The sequence below is a fragment of the Peromyscus leucopus genome, chromosome 1, assembly GCF_004664715.2.
Source record: "Peromyscus leucopus breed LL Stock chromosome 1, UCI_PerLeu_2.1, whole genome shotgun sequence".
NCBI lineage: Eukaryota > Metazoa > Chordata > Mammalia > Rodentia > Cricetidae > Peromyscus > Peromyscus leucopus.
This window is the reverse complement of record NC_051063.1, coordinates 145,918,986-145,935,383: the sequence shown is the minus strand read 5'-3', so window position 1 is coordinate 145,935,383 and position 16,398 is coordinate 145,918,986. Positions and strand designations below refer to the sequence as shown.

At 38.5% G+C, this 16,398-nt stretch overlaps 1 protein-coding gene and 1 pseudogene across 8 annotated transcripts in view; both read right to left on the bottom strand.

The window, feature by feature from the left end:
• The window catches only part of Mef2a (myocyte enhancer factor 2A), a 126,792-nt gene that overhangs the window by 54,701 nt on the left and 55,693 nt on the right, over nucleotides 1-16,398 (bottom strand). The gene's annotated exons all lie outside the window — the stretch shown is intronic.
• Nucleotides 540-3,645, bottom strand: LOC119086608 (annotated as a pseudogene).

Below are 16,398 nucleotides of genomic sequence, written 5' to 3'. Positions count from 1 at the left end.
ATCCTGTCACTTTTCTTCAAGCAGTACCACCTGACTGCTTTTCCCAGTCCTGCTCCTAATCACTCAGTGTCACATCCTCAGTGCTACCACCACCAATAATTGTTATCATCTCAAATTCTCAATGTCACAGAGTTCACATTGATGGCGTCTTGTTCAGCTTTTACTTTTGTATCATCTCTCCAGACATTCTTTTACCTTGTCGAGTCCTCAGATCCACTGACCTTACCAGTTTGTTAATATAGGTCAAGTAACACTCATTCAAAATGCTCAGAACCAAAATGTGTTTCAAATTTGGGGATCTTGTGTATTTCTGGAATGTTTGCATGTTCACAGTTGAGTTATCCTGAAGACTGGACCTTGGACTAGACATACAATGAACTTACCTTTCATATATACTTCATGCATACAAGTTGAAGACAATTTCACACATTTTTAGTGTACCCACATTTTGACTATAACCCATTACATAAAGTATGAGATTTTCCACTGTGACACTGTGTCAGAACCCAAGTTTCAGACTTTGGGAGACATTTGGGATATTTGGAATTTTCAATTAGAGATGCATAACTGTATCTCTTTTCACATTTTTTTTAACTCTTTAGGTTTGATGGTCTATTATAGTCTGACCCCTTCAAATATACATAAATCCTTTCTTCTTCTCTCATTAACATACTTGCCTGACACAGACTCAAGCAAGAACCGACTTTCTAACATACACTTAATTATCAAACTATCAACAAATACACATGAACACACCTAGTATCTCTGGATTGAGACATAAATTTCACGTGCAATAATGCCTAATACTCCTAATTTCATGTTTGTTATATCATTATCTTGTCTCCTACAACTTCAATCTCCTTCAAAAACTACTTCACGCTGGATAAAAAGAACACACACACACACACACACACACACACACACACACACACACACACACAAATTACCTCATCATTCTATCCCTGAATTAGTTTTTAGTTGCTTCATCCACACTTTTCTGGATTTTTCCTTCTCTGCTGTCACTGATGCCTAACCTTACTCGTTCTCGTACGCCTTTCTCTTCTCTTTGTAACCTGCTGGGCTAGGTCAAATACCGCAACCATGTAAATGTGCTCTGGCATTCTCTTCCAACTCCACCTTGTCACTCCAGTCCAAGCCCTCTCTCTACTTGAAAATAAAAACACCTGAAAGAAATGTCTAAGTGACCCCGAATTTGTGATTAAAGTCAACGATCACTGGCTATCTTACTTTCCACCTCAGCAGTGTTGGACAAACCTGACCAGGCTCTTTAAGCAGTTCTACACCGGCTGTTTATGAACTGAACTCATTGCTTCCTCTCAGCTTTCAGCTGTATCTTCTTCCTCTGCTCACTTAATCCTACATATCAGACTTCATGTGTTTAGGTGCCTGCAGACTTTTAACTAGGGCTCCTTCCCTTTTATCCTCAAATATTTTTGACTAGCAGTTGTTTCAATGAAAAAAAAAAAAAAGCTCCTTCCAGTCTTATCTGTTTCAATAAATGTATTATTATCTATTCAAATAACAAAAGCAAAACCATCGATCTCTTTTGCTATTTCTCTAATTAAAACCTGCTAACTGAGGTAGTTCTGAGACCAAAACATTTTTCATGGTTTTAAAACAATATAACCCTTTTAAGATTATGCTGACTCCTATTTAATTATCCACACCATCAGCAAATTGCCAGCTTCATCTCTAAAATAGACCTTGTATCTTCCCTTGTCTATCTATATCAGTATCACTCAAATTTCATCTACACTGCTCATGTAATCATCTTATTGGATTTCCCAACTCATCCTGAACACTGCATACTGCCATGTACCATCCAAAGTGAAATGTTCAACCTGTTTAAGTGAGAGCTGGTATTTCTCACTGCAGTGAAAATGATAACAAACTCACTCAGCACACAGTAAAAACAATCTATTCTCCAGCTCCTTGTTTGACTTTATTGCCCATTCATCTCCCTTACACCCTATTACACTGGCACAGGTATGAACATACATGTGTGTACATATATGTTCATTAGACAACAGCTACTTTTCACTTGAGGAACTTCATTATGTTTCCTGCCTGAGGAATAAATATTAAAGCACATTTCTGTGATGGCTGCTTCCTTTACCTTCAAAAGAAAAATCAACTATTTAATTTTTTAAGAGTTCTTATCATATAAGTATACATTTAACCTGTTACCCACATAGTTGCCCTTGTATGTTTCTGTATGAGACCATAAACATACATACATTTGTATAAACATGTAAGGAATTTTGCTGTCTTACAAAACTATCATTAAGATGGAGGGTAATAGCCCTATGGTATTCTCAAACAATTTCATATTTCATACTGACATAATTACTCCTTTTAATCTTTGTTAATGATAGGCATGAATAATAATCTTTTTAGTGTGTATTTAATGCATTATTTGTAATAACTTGGTAATCTCTTTTTATCTGTTTCATTTGGGATTTCCTTTCTTTATAAAGCTACTTATCTTTTATCATCTTCCTATTATATAATTTATCCTTTACTTATCTAAAATATTCTTGGGCAGATAAAATTATTGCTTCACAAATGTCTTTAAATTTTTTTCATTTATGTATTTTTATATACTATTGTCATTGAAAAGATTTTTGTTGTTGCTGTTTTTGCATTTCAATAGAACTAACGTTATTATTTATTTTTCAAGCAAAAGGAATGTCCGAAAAGCAAATGCATAAACAGATCAAGGGGATGGGCGTGGCCTGAAGCTTACAAGGAGTTGCTATGTTGTAAGGGAAACAGCAGGTTAGAAGAAATAGCGCTGTTTTGTCTGCTGCCAGTCTGGAGAGGCAAAGGTAACTGGAAATTTTCTTCTTTAGAAGAGGGGTTCTGCCGAGCTACCAGCAGGAGAGAGTCACTAAAGTGGCCTCCAGAGAACTAGGTGGGCTGTGCAGCTGAGAACTGGCACCAACTCCTAGTCCTTCTCACGTCCCCACTTTCTATCATTTCCCACTTCTTTTCACCTTGTCTTTTTCTTGAAGACATTGTTCTGGTACAACTGAAGCTCTCTGACACTTGCACTAATGTCACCAAGGGCCCTATGAGAAGCATCCTTCTTCAGAGCAAATTCCTACTCTTCTGGACACCAGCGTCTGCACAGCTTTTTAACAGTGCCCACGTCAATGATCCTATAGTGAAGATGGTTCATGAACCGGGGCGTAAATCTGTCAAGAAACTTCTTATCTGCATGAAATGAACTCCCTGCACATGGACAGAGCCCTTGCTCTGTTGTACTAAGGACAGAAATTCATACTCTGCCTGCTGCAATGTAGTTGTATTCTCCTTTACTGCCTGGGTAAGACCAGACTTCCCATGATGCTCCTTGTACCAGTCTGACATGCTGTCCTTTGGCTGTTTGATAATCAAGTTGGGACCTTCAGCCAAAATGTTAAAATCAGAGTCAGTTATCAGACAGGCTACCCCTACAATCTGATCCTTCTCACTGTCCAATCCTGTCATCTCCAGGTCCACCCAGACCGTCCACTAAGCCATCTTCTCCCTCACTGTCATGCCTGTGCCGCCTCCGCTGACACCTCGCGACTCAAACTGCCAGCGCCTGCCACCCACACCCACATATAGCTCTGGCTGGCCTGGAACTCACTTTGTACACCAGGCTGTCCTCCAACCCATAGAGGTCAGCCTACTTCTACCTCCTAAGTGCTAGGATGAAAAGTATGCACCATCACGCCCAACTCAATTTTTAGTATTTATTACAGACAATGAGTACAGGTTTTCTGAATCCTGGCATTACATTATACCTTTAGTAAATATACTATCTCAAAAATAATAAAAAGTAATGTATATGGTACTGAAACAATTAAAATTAAATTACTTATGACTTGATGTACCTAGATGTAATAGCTGCAATGGAATTTTGAACTCCACACATACTTTCAAAATCAATATGATAGTGTTTAAAGACGAGACAAGTAATGTGTCTTCAAATGATGCTCTAGGGAAGCTTAAAGAAAACCCTTCCTTTAAATGCTCATAAACAGTATAAAGAATAGTATCTCTGCTGTACATTTTTTATTATGTGTGTGTACAGTGAGTGTGTGTGTGCACACATATGTGTATGTGTGTGCAGGCATACCTGCACATGGATTTATACACCTGTGGAAGTCAGAAGTCAATGTCAGGTCTCTGTATATTTCCATCTTATTTTTTTAAGATTTATGTTTAATTACATACATGTATGTGTGTCTGTATGGGGGTACAAATGCAGTGCCTGGATGTGAATGTCAGATCCCTTGGATCTGTAGTTACAGGTTATTGTGAACTGAGTGCCAAGAACCAAACTCAGGCCCTCTGCAAAAGCAGTACATGCTCTTAACCACTAAGCCATTTTCTCTTGCCATCCCACTACCGTATGTGAGTGTATGTCACATGTATGCCAGGGTGCCCACAGAGGCCAGAAGAAGGCACCAGCTCCTCTGGAGTCAGAAGTTGTAAGCTGCTCAGTGTAGGTGCTAGAAACTGAACTCAGGTCTTCTGGAAGAGCAGCAAGCCCTCATAACCGCTGGGTCATCTCACCAGCCCTTCCATTTTATTTTTTAAGACAGTGTCATCACCAGCTGGCTAGTCTGGCTCTTGAGCCTGTCTCTGCTCTCCCATGACTAGGGACTACAGGCACTGCCATTCCATATCTGACTTTGTATATGGATGCTGAAGCTCAGAACTTTAGGTCCTCATGCCTGGGCAACAAGCATTTTACTCACTCAGCCATCTCAGCTTCTCTGCTCTTCCCAAAAATACATTTTCAAAAGCACTTCTCTGAAGTTATGAATCACGAAAAGTTGATGCTAAAGGAAGGAGTTTAGTGAATCAAAGAACTCAGCATATTAACAATCTGTTCTTCATTATTCCAACATATATAAACTAGAGTCAGCTTAGAAAAGGCCTTTTCAGCAATCAATTTTTAAAAATGCTTCAATGGTGACATCAAAGTCTATAAATTGAAAGTTAACACAGTACTTCTAGGCTTTAAAAACTTCATTTTTCCTTCAGCACTTAGTCTAATTTTTAAAATTAGTATTTTTTAGAGCAAGAGGCACTACAATTTCCCATCTCTACATATGCATGTCCTCCTGTTACCAAAGTTCCCTGGCAGAATGATGCATTTATCATAACTGATGAGCCCATAGTAGTACACATCATTATCACTCAAACTCCATGGTTTACTTCAGGGTTCACTTCCTGTATGTTCTTCAGATGTATGACGTATACATTATCATTGAGACTGGTTTCACTGTCTTAAAACTACTCGATGATAGTCCATTGTTTGGATGTACTACAGTATATTTCTCCAATCATGTATTGAAAGACATACTAGTGCCTTCCAAAGTTTGGCAATTAAAAATAAAGCTTCTATAAACATATGTACAGGTTTTGCAGGGAATTAAGTTTTCAACTTTCCTAGCTAACACCAGCGAGTGCAGTTTGTAGGTGGATTCTATGTTAAGCATATTTAGTCCTCTAAGAAAGTATCAGAAGCACAGTGGACTGATTCCAGATTTGCTGGAGGGTGAGTGTAGAAAAGTCTGAATGTTATAAACTCCAGAAGAGCCAAAAGAATACTGAAGGAAAAGAACAAAGTACTTTAAAAGTGAAATCTAATAATTAAGGCTTTGCGGCACTGCTCACTGTATCTACCAAGGGACATGGAACAGAAAAGAGAGAACCATACAGTCAACTGGTCTTTAATAAAGAAGTTAAAAACTCCGAGAAAAGAAGCTTTTGAACATATGATGTTGGAACATTTTAGACAACTTAATATTTAAAAAATAAATTTATTTATACACCTTAAGTCCTCAAAAATTTAATTCAAAATGGATAAAAGACCTAAATATAAAATGCGGTATTACAGAACTGATAAATGATTTGGGGCAATAAATGATTTAGCAATTTATTTGTTTTTTTTTTTTCATTTTTCATTTATTCTTCAAAAAACAGGGCCTCACTAAGCAGCCCAGGCTGGCTTTGATTCTGGCACACTGCTGGCCTATACAGTGTTGCCCATCATCATGCCTGAGAGCTGGGGTCATCCAGTGGTGCCCATTATCACGCCTGAGAGCTGGGGTCATACAGCAGTGCCCACCACCACGTCTGAGAGCTGTAGTTATACAGTGGTGCCCATCACCACATCTGAGAGCTGAGGTTATACAGAGGTGCACATCACCACACCTGAGAGTTAGGGTTATACAGCAGTACCCATCACCACGCCTGACTGGGGTTATACAGAGATGCCCATTGCCACACTGGAGCTGGGGTTATACAGAGGTGCCATCACCATTCCTGGTCTCATCGGTAACTTGTTAGTTGTTTTTTTGACTTGTTAGTAACAAAACCCAAATATGACCTGTCAAACAAGATAATTTAACTGAAATTAGAAGTTTCTGTTCTACAAAAGACACATCAAGGAAATAAAAAGGAAAGAAAAAAAAAAAAACCCAAAGGTATCTCAAAATATTTGTTAACAATATCTCATACAGGACATTATCCAACGTATATAAAGAACTAAAACTCAGCAATAAGAAAATTAAAAGTCTTATTTTCAAAAATGGGCGAGAGATACAAATAGGCAACTTTCAGCATATTAAGTTTACACATCCTATGTCTTTGAGGAATTGCAAAAATAACACTGAGATAGTATTACCTCACAGGTTGTACAATACCAGAAGTGAAGCATAATGTAAACCATGGACTTTGAGTGCTAATGATGTATTAGGTAATGCTCCATGACTATAACAACTGTACAACTCTGATGTAGAATGTAGACAGTGGGTAAGAGTCTGGGAGAGACAAGAGAGCGCATAAGTGAACACAATTATAGAGGTGTAATTTTATAATGTTTTGCTCTGAACCTAAAAGTGCCATATACTTTTCTTCCTAGGAACTCTAACTATTGGTCTAGACTAGACTACTCAAGCACTGCATTAGATACTGAAGAAACAGGATTTCTTCTATGATGGAAAGCCACTGTATACACTTCCATTGTTTCTCATAGGAATACTATTACTACAATGTTCTTCCAAGTCTAACTATAATATGCATGCACAAAAGAGCAGCAATAATAAAGAAAATGCAATTTGCTCACTTCCTTTGTAAAGTGAAAAAACTTAAAAGACAGCAGAGTAGCTTAACAATTATTGTTAAGAAAGGTGTCCTGAGGCCATGTTGATATCAGTGATCCATGCTGGGGGGAAAGAGGAACATGTCTGGGCCTGTGGTCCTGCTGCAGGCAGAGGTGTGTTGATGTCTATGACCCGTACTACCATCAAAGGCCATGCTGATGAATGCTGATGCCAACAAGCTGGGCTGTCACTGGAACATGTTGCTGCTATCCATGGCCTGAACCAGAGACCATGCTAAGGTCCATGGCACACGATGATGACAGAAGACAAGTGGATGCCTGTGATCCAGATACCATGTGGAAGTCCATTATCCATGTTCTTGCTGACTGTAGAGGACAAGGAAGCTACTTCTACAGTGGTATTGATGGCTACAGACTCACAGTTGAGAAAGACACAGACGGCTTCTGTGACAACCCACCCCCTCCAAAAAAAGTAACAACCTAGACAGGAAGCCATCAAAGAGAACACTTAAAAACTGTGATAAAGATGCTGAAGTGTAGTTCTCCACAACAGATGGCTATGGTGGGATGGGGGTGGGAAGGACCCAGTTTGCTTTAAGAGGCTGACCACCAGGAGCTTGACCATGTTCCAGTGACTATATGAACAATACAAACTGGACTTGTTTGTTTTTAATCTTTTTGGGCCGACCTGGACTGGGAAGTAAGGATGATGAGATATACTGTGTGAAATTCCCCAAAAATCAATAAAAATATTATGCTAAAAAAAGAAAGGGTAATTACTTTCTTTTGTTAAAGCATTTTAATAGTTACACATCTAGGAATAACTATTTTTTCTTAATTTCATATAGACCTTAATATTCTCAAAGTCATGTTATGGTCTGATGTTTCTTAAGTACAGAAGGTATAATACTCTATATATGATCATTCAAATATCCCTCTGGCCAATAAACATCCACTTAACTAAAAATTGTAAGTAGATAATACAACGTACTGTTTGCAAGGTTGAATATTGTGCTATACATCCAAAATCATTTTTTATGTAGTATCTCTCAGTATCTGTCTTTATACTTTAATGTTTTTAAAAATCTTTAACACAAGTTTAAAAAAAAAATCTCAACATCTTGGGCCCATAAGATGCCAAGCAAGCCAGATGAGCGGAGTTCAATCCCATTGTCTTCTGACCTCTACATGTGCACTGTACCTGCAAGTGCCAGCACTCTGTAAACACACACACTAATGACTAAGTCTTTAAAATGAGTATTTAAGAATTCTCAACACATTGAAATATTTCCTTACAAATACAATTTAGGAACAATCAAAAATAAAACAGAATATAATGGGGGACAAGGAGAAAGAATAAAAGGATAATGATCATAGCTTACGAATACAGATACCACACACTGAGAATGAAAATCTAGACTCTAGAGAACTGAGAAACCAAAACAACAAAAAGATCAACAATCCAGCAGGGAACTGGCAAACCACACACAGAAAAAGATTGCATTTCGCCCTGTCAAAACAGAAAAAACGTATCGTAGAGCTGAACCAGCAACTCTTTAAATGACACGAATCACAGAAACGTTACTTGCCCACTTAAAGGAAGTATGTTCCCATGGACACACAGAGCAGCAGCCAGACGGTAAAAATGGATGACAGACGCGTAGTCTTCACTGCAAACAGGACAAAACAAGCCGCTGAACTGAAGGAGTAACTCACGTCTCAAAAACACAGCACCGAGGGAAGGCAGCACAGACGACCAGGCCATCATGTGAGAAAGGAAGGCTATTCTGATGAACACTGAAATCATACCCTCTCAGAACACGTATGTGAAGGAAAACAAATGAGTGACTACCTTTGTAAGGGAAAGAAGACTGGGTCTAGGAAAAACTTTTAAGTCTAAACACCTCATTTTCTTTTACAAATAAAAATATCTGTAGAAAATGTATCAAGACTGACATACTTCCAAATAATGAACACATCAATCTTTGTGCCAGTATTCTCTATATTCAACCTTTGAAAGAGAATTTTACTGGTTTTTTTCTTCCTAAGTCTATGATGATATACACATCGAGAGAAGGAGAAGTACATATAAAGTCTTAGAAACAGCAAGTGACCTGAGGCAAGGTTACTGGCTAAGATCAACATAAAAAAGCATACTTTATAAGCAGTACTTAGCAACAAAACCAATAAAACACAATCTGAGGGGTTCATGAGATGGCTAGCTGGTAAAGGCACTTGCCACACAAATCTAACAACCCAAGTTCAATTCCTGCAACCCACATAAAGGTGGAAGAGAAACCCCTCTGCAAAGTTGTTCCCTGACCTCCACAAGTGTGCTGCAGCCCAGGGCCATCTCCACAAACAAAACATCCACTCGCTCAAAGTAATAATAGTAAATAAATTTTTAAAAATTGATTCGGGGGAACTAATATTTTGTTTTGTTTTTAAAGTCAAATATCTAGAAATAAACAAGTCAAAGAGTGTCTAAGATCCACAAGTTCAAAAGCATCAAACCCCATGGAGAAACAATAAAAACCAAAAGAAAAGTATGTTCAAGGGTGATAATTATGAAATTTTCTAATATTATGAAGTTTTCTGTGACCCTAAATGGATGTATATATTCTGTGGGAACACATGAATTCAGGGATATTCTTGACTGGCTGCCTTGGTGTAAACACTGATTTGACAGTTTCACTTGAAATGAAAAGAACAGCCAGCTGGTTCTGCAGAGATACAATGATAAACAACTATGCTATCAGACAGCAAATTATAGTAACTACAGTAGTGTAGAATTGAGCAAGGATATACAAATAATCAAATGAAACTAAATACAGGGTCCATCAATAAACCCGTAAATACACTGTATTTGACTCAAACTCAGGCAGGAGAGAAATGCAATGAATTATACTGGGTCACTGAATATCCATTGGGAAAACAAATAATCTGACCCCTACACTTAAACTCAAACATAAATTCCCAATAGATAATAGAGCCAAAACATAGAAAGTAAAACAAAACACTTTGAGAAGAAAGCATAGAACCATCTTAGCCCATATTTGGAGGTCCAAGCAGGCAGTGCAGCTACTCATGCTTGACCAAACAACAGCCCTCCTCTGCTGGGAACATGACCTTCTCCACCAGGCACACACAGGTGGGAGGGTGGGAGAAGACACCTGTCTAGACAGCCAATCTCAACTGAATCAACTCTGGTGATTAAATGGAGAGGCATGTAACATCCAGATTGTCCTTATATCTAAAAGAATGTTCTTCATTGCCTTGTGGGAAATGAAAGTTCTTAAACACAGTGTAAACAGCATCATCAATAAGGGAAGGGAAAAAAAGGTTAATCTAGCTGGGGTGGTAGCCTAAGCTTATAGTCTTGGCTAAAAGGTGGAAGGGTCAGTTGAACCCTCAAATCTGGGACCATCTTGGGCACCTTAGCGAGACTCTTGTTCAATCTAAAACAAAAAACAAAAAAATAAATAAAAATAAAAATGTGTGTGAGGGCATAATGGCTATTCTTGGTTGTCAATGTGACTATACCTGGAATTAACCCAAACCCAAGCTTCTGGGTATACATGTGATAGATTTTTCTTGATTGGATCAATATATGTAATTCTATCAGTTCTGTTTTTCTTGAGAACCCTGACTAATACAGGATGCATGCAATACTGACTTCTGAACATGACATGGGGCTAGGTTTCTTAAACTCACAGCAGCTCTGATTACCTATATAAAATCTGTGCAAGATTAAGCCTGTCAACACTCTGTCACGAAAGGGAGAGGGGCTCCTTGTTTCTTGATAATTTTTAAGCAGTTAGCACAGTTAATCGCTGATGAGGGAGTAAGAGACATTTTCTTCACTAATGTAGCCACTAGTAAGATACTCATTTTCCTCCTTAAAAAAAACACTCACCCATCCTCAGGTAAACAACCATAACTAACGAAACTTGCTGGGATGCACACACACAATTGTGATAGTATAAAAACACGAAAAGGCAAACAACTTCATCAGATATCCCTAAAACTTCAGATTAAAACTAGTTACTATTGCTTGTCTACTAGTCTATTAGAATGGATCAAATGAAAAGGGTAATTCCTAGTACTAGTACAGATGTGAAGCAGCTAGTGTCACACTGCCAGCTAAATATAAATTAAACAGAAACACTTTAGAAAATTCTTGTCAAATACAAATAACCATAGAGGTACTTAGGTAAGGGACCAGGGAGGAGGAGGGGACCTCTCAAGGAAGGAGAAATAGAATATAGTGTTAAGAACAAATAAAAGGGATACCAGAATAGAAGGATTAAGTGGGGAAGGGAATGGAAGAGCAAGGTAAAGGAAGAAATATGGGAAGGGACAACGAACACTAACAGCCTTCTGAAAAAACAATATGGAACCTACTACTGTAGAAGCTACAATAAATAAATGAATGAAAGGAATTTAAATGGAGTCACCATATAATGAGAGAAACAGTGTCACAACTAGACATCTTATGCCACTAAGTAAAATCTTCAGTACCAGGAATAGACTACATCTTGTTGAGTTGTTGATCAAAGGGGTCCCCTGGACCTCTGCTTCAAATACCATAGGCTACCGTCAAGGCTCCTGGTAGCTCTCTGCAACCTGACTAGAAGACTATTGCTGAGGACATTTACTCATGCCACTGAACATGGAGAAGTTGAGCTGGTACTTAACTAGAAGCTTCACCTCTACCACTTAGCATTCAGGGTGCTGGAAGGTACTATAGATGCTAGCAATAATATGACTCCCAGTGACATTCTGCTCTACACGTAGATCAGTACTTCCCTTAATCCTCATCAGAGAAGCTGCTTGGTAGTAGATGGGAATTAACACAGACATCTACAACTGGACTGTGCAGAGAATGAGAGCTTTTTAATCACTCTATCCTAAATGGGATGTCTTCATCAAACTCCTCCCCTCAAGATTTGGGGAGGAGATGCAAAGTTTATAAGAGCCAGAGGTGATGGCTGACTCCGCGGAAACTGTCTTCCAGATCACAACAGGACTGATACACATACGAACTCACAGAGACTATGGCAGCACACATAAGACGTATATACAGGTTCTGGCCAGATAGAGTCCCAGCACTGAGAAGGGAAAGAAGATGCAAAGTCCTACTCTTAACCCATAAACTATTTGCAACCATACTCCTAGACAAACTCCCATACCCCAAAACAACTGGCCAATATAAAATAAATAAAATGAACTCCCTATTTGTGTGTGTGCTGGGGGGTGGGGTTGTCTGTTATTTTTGTCTTATTGGTTTTTCTTTGTGTGTGTTTGGACTTTCTGTTTGAGTTTTTTGGTTTGTTTGTTTGTTTGCTTGTTTATTTGATTGTTTAAAAGAAAGAAAGCTCTTGTCCACTATTACAAAAGCTGATCAGACAAAACCCCTCTAACTCAGTTACTGTACTAGATACATACATTAACCAAGTGTTCATGTGCACAAATTAAGAATACTCAAGAGAACTCTTCATAATAGTAACAAAATAGGGAAAAAAAAACCCAAATGTCTATTTACAACAGATAAAAGGCATAAATTATGTTACATTCATTTATAAATTGATAAAATATAAAAATACAATGACACACATTTATATGCAAGGGTTAACATTTATGAATTTCTGCTCAAAAGAACACACACTGTACAAATAAATTGGACCAATACATCTATTAAATGGATGGCATCGAGGATTAGTTTGTGACTCCCTGGGGCAGGAGACCAGGAGACAGGACAAGTAGCGGCTCTGGGGTGGCGCGTCAGGGTGTGTTAGCTACAGGGCCATGCGCTCTCTTCCAAAGTTCACTGAATCATGCATTTAAGATCTGTGAACTTTTCCTTTATGTTTGACCTCAATACAAAGAGAACAAACACAGATTTTGCTAGTGAAACAGCTCTTTTCTCGACGTGTATGATATTGTCACAAAGATTTTCCATGTACTTTTTCAGACTTTTAGTGTAGTTTTTTATGTGGTTAATTTATACTTACAATTCAAAACTCTACTTGCTATTAGCTTCTCTATTGTCTTTTCCTAAATTATCCCAGTATTTGATCTTATTTCTATATGCTATATATTTAAATCTCCTAGACAGAATGAACGTGTGTGTGTGTGTGTGTGTGTGTGTGTGTGTGTGTGTGTGTGTGTGTGTGTTTCAGGATCTAATTTGGTCCCTTAAAATAGTTGATTGAGGTTAATTAGAAACTATTTTTCCTTTTATGTAAGAAAGAAAAATCTTTAACTCATAATTCACTTTTTGAAAAGTAAAATTAAGATACCATTTTGGTTTATGACAGATGTACCGATACCAAATCTAATCTAAAAAACTGCCCAATTAATTTTTCTCTCTTCCCTTCTTTGCCGAGACAGTATTTGAGAGGTTTGGACAGCCATTACCCACTTGGTAGCTTCATAAAAACACCAACATTGCAACCAAGTCCAAGGTAGGAACAGGCTAATTCTAGTTACTAAGCCTCAAGTGCTGTGGGATGGTCTGTAGGTCAAATTACTCTGATTGGTCAATAAATAAAACACTGATTGGCCAGTGGCCAGGCAGGAAGTATAGGTGGGACTAACAGAGAGGAGAAAGGAGGGAACAGGAAGACAGAGGGAGACACTGCCAGCTGCCGCCATGACAAGCATCATGTGAAGATGCCGGTGAGCCACGAGCCACATGGCAAGGTATAGATTTGTGGAAATGGATTAATTTAAGATATTAGAACAGTTAGCAAGAAGCCTGCCACGGCCATAGTTTGTAAGCAATTTAAGTCTCTGTGTTTACTTGGTTGGGTCTGAGCAGCTGTGGGACTGGCGGGTGACAGAGATTTGTCCTGACTGTGGGCAAGGCAGGAAAACTCTAGCTACACTCAATTATAGTTCATTTTACTATTATCTTTCTAATATTTCATATTGGTGATGTGCATGCCTTTAACCCCAACACTTAGGAGGCAGAAACAGGCAGATCTCTGAGTCTGAGGCCAGCCTGGTCTACAGAGCAAGTTCTAGGACAGCCAGGGCTGTACAGGGAAACTCTGTCTTGAAAAACCAGAGAGAGAGAGAGAGAGAGAGAGAGAGAGAGAGACAGAGACAGAGACAGAGACAGAGACAGAGACAGAGAGAGAGAGAGAGACAGAGACAGAGAGAGAGACAGAGACAGAGAGAGACACACACACATAGAGGGGGAGGGGAGGGAAAGGGAGGGGACGGGAGGGGAGGGGGGAGGGGAGGGGAGGGGGGAGAGGAGGGGGGAGGAGAGGGGAGGAGACGAGAGGAGAGATCCTTACATCCTTCTGATTTTATAACATAAGCCAATAGGAAAACAGAATTTGATATACTAACACTCTCTCTGTAAGCAACTGGTCAAGAATGTATTTGTTTTACAAAACAATAGATACTTTATTTTCATCTCAGTTCTATAGATATTCCAGCCAGTGGTAACAGGACTTATAAGATGTCAAAAATTATTCATTAGTTTTTTGATAATTTTGTACAGTTTCTTTATTATGCATCCCCTCCCTTGACTTCTCCTGGATCTGCCCCCTCTCCCTTCCTGTCAAACTTTGGATCTTTTGTTAGACAAAGTCATCCTCTCAACTTATAAAGTTCCTACTACATAGCCATCTACATAGGCCTAGTTCCTCTTTCCCTTTAAATATGCAGTCTTCAACACATATGTCTAGACTGGCTATGGCCAACTTAACCATGGGTATTTGTAAGATGAGAGCTGGGAGATTTTATGCTACTTCTCTGCTTGCATACAAGCCTCACTTCACATTGATACTTCTGTGTTCTTGTAAAGCAGATCCTCCTTTCTCTTCATGTTACCATCTTCACAGGTTGAAAAGTTTATGTACAGTCTTCTTTGGACTCCTTCCTTTCCAATGATGGGATGGTTATTTTATCCATCTCCTCTATTTTATCAACTTTCCCAATGTACCATACATACCGTGCAGGCCTTGTCTTTTTGCTAAGCAGTCTTTATGAGTTGAAACAAGGGCTTACTTCAGCCCATGATGACTCCCACTAACAGCCCTTCTCTTCCTAATGCTCACTGAGCTGAGTCTACAGTTATATATGCATTCAGATAAACTTCTATACTGACCTTGAGAAACACTTGAAGGGCTGTGTTGGTCCTACTGAGCTTTGCAGAAGTTGTTCTTCGAACCTCTGACAAACTTCCCAGAGATAACATCTCTTCCTACTGAACATGCTTTGAACATGAGGAATGAGAGGCTTACTATAATATTCTCTTAAATTCTTTTTTCTTCTTTTCTCTAAGAGGCCAGTCAACTTTTCTTAAAACAACCAACATCAAAGATTTGGAGCCCATGGGCCATAGAGTTTTATACTACCTACTCAATATAGAAAGTATACAAATGAATAGGCATGATGGTGCTAATAACACTCAGAAAAACAGGCAGCTAGTTTTGGGGACATATTGCCAATTAGTTTTAAATACAACATCTAGACTCCACAGATCAGAATCATATTGAAACTCTCTTGAATTTGAAAGAATTCACTGACGCTGGTACTGCAAACTTACCAATTAAAGCTGACATATGATACATGTATGCTTTAGAAATATGTGAGATAATAAGGCTTCAAAACTATGTTCATTATTTCTTGGCTAACCATAAAAATGTAAGTGACTAGAAAACATTGACTGGTAACTGCAAGCCTATACATAACACTTCTTAGTACAAGGGATGGTATTCCCACAATAATCACAAGAGACTAGCAAAGGTGAGTTACAAATCAAAGGCCAAGCACTGCAATGAAAACTACAAGGAAAAATGGAAGGACTTCCTTTTCTACTGTACACATGAGAAAACATACTTGAAGGTTTCTTTAAAGCACGACAGGACACATTTTATATCTAATATTTATCATTTATTCTGGAACTTTAAACATTTAGAGCTGAAATCAATTTTAAGAAAGATTTGAGCCCAGAGGTGGGGTGGCGTGTGCCACCACTTAGTCCCAGCACTTGAGAGGCAGAGGCAGGCGGATTTCTGTGAGTTCAAGGCCAGCCTGGTCTAAAGAGTGAGTTCCAGTGTAGCTTCAAAGCTACACAGAGAAACTCTTATCTAAAAAAAAAAAAAAAGAAAAAGAAAAAGAAAGAAAGAAAGAAAGAAAGAAAGAAAGAAAGAAAGAAAGAAAGAAAGAAAGAAAGCTCTGACCATTCTATGTTTTAGAAATATAATGACCAATTAAATAAATTAAAATTT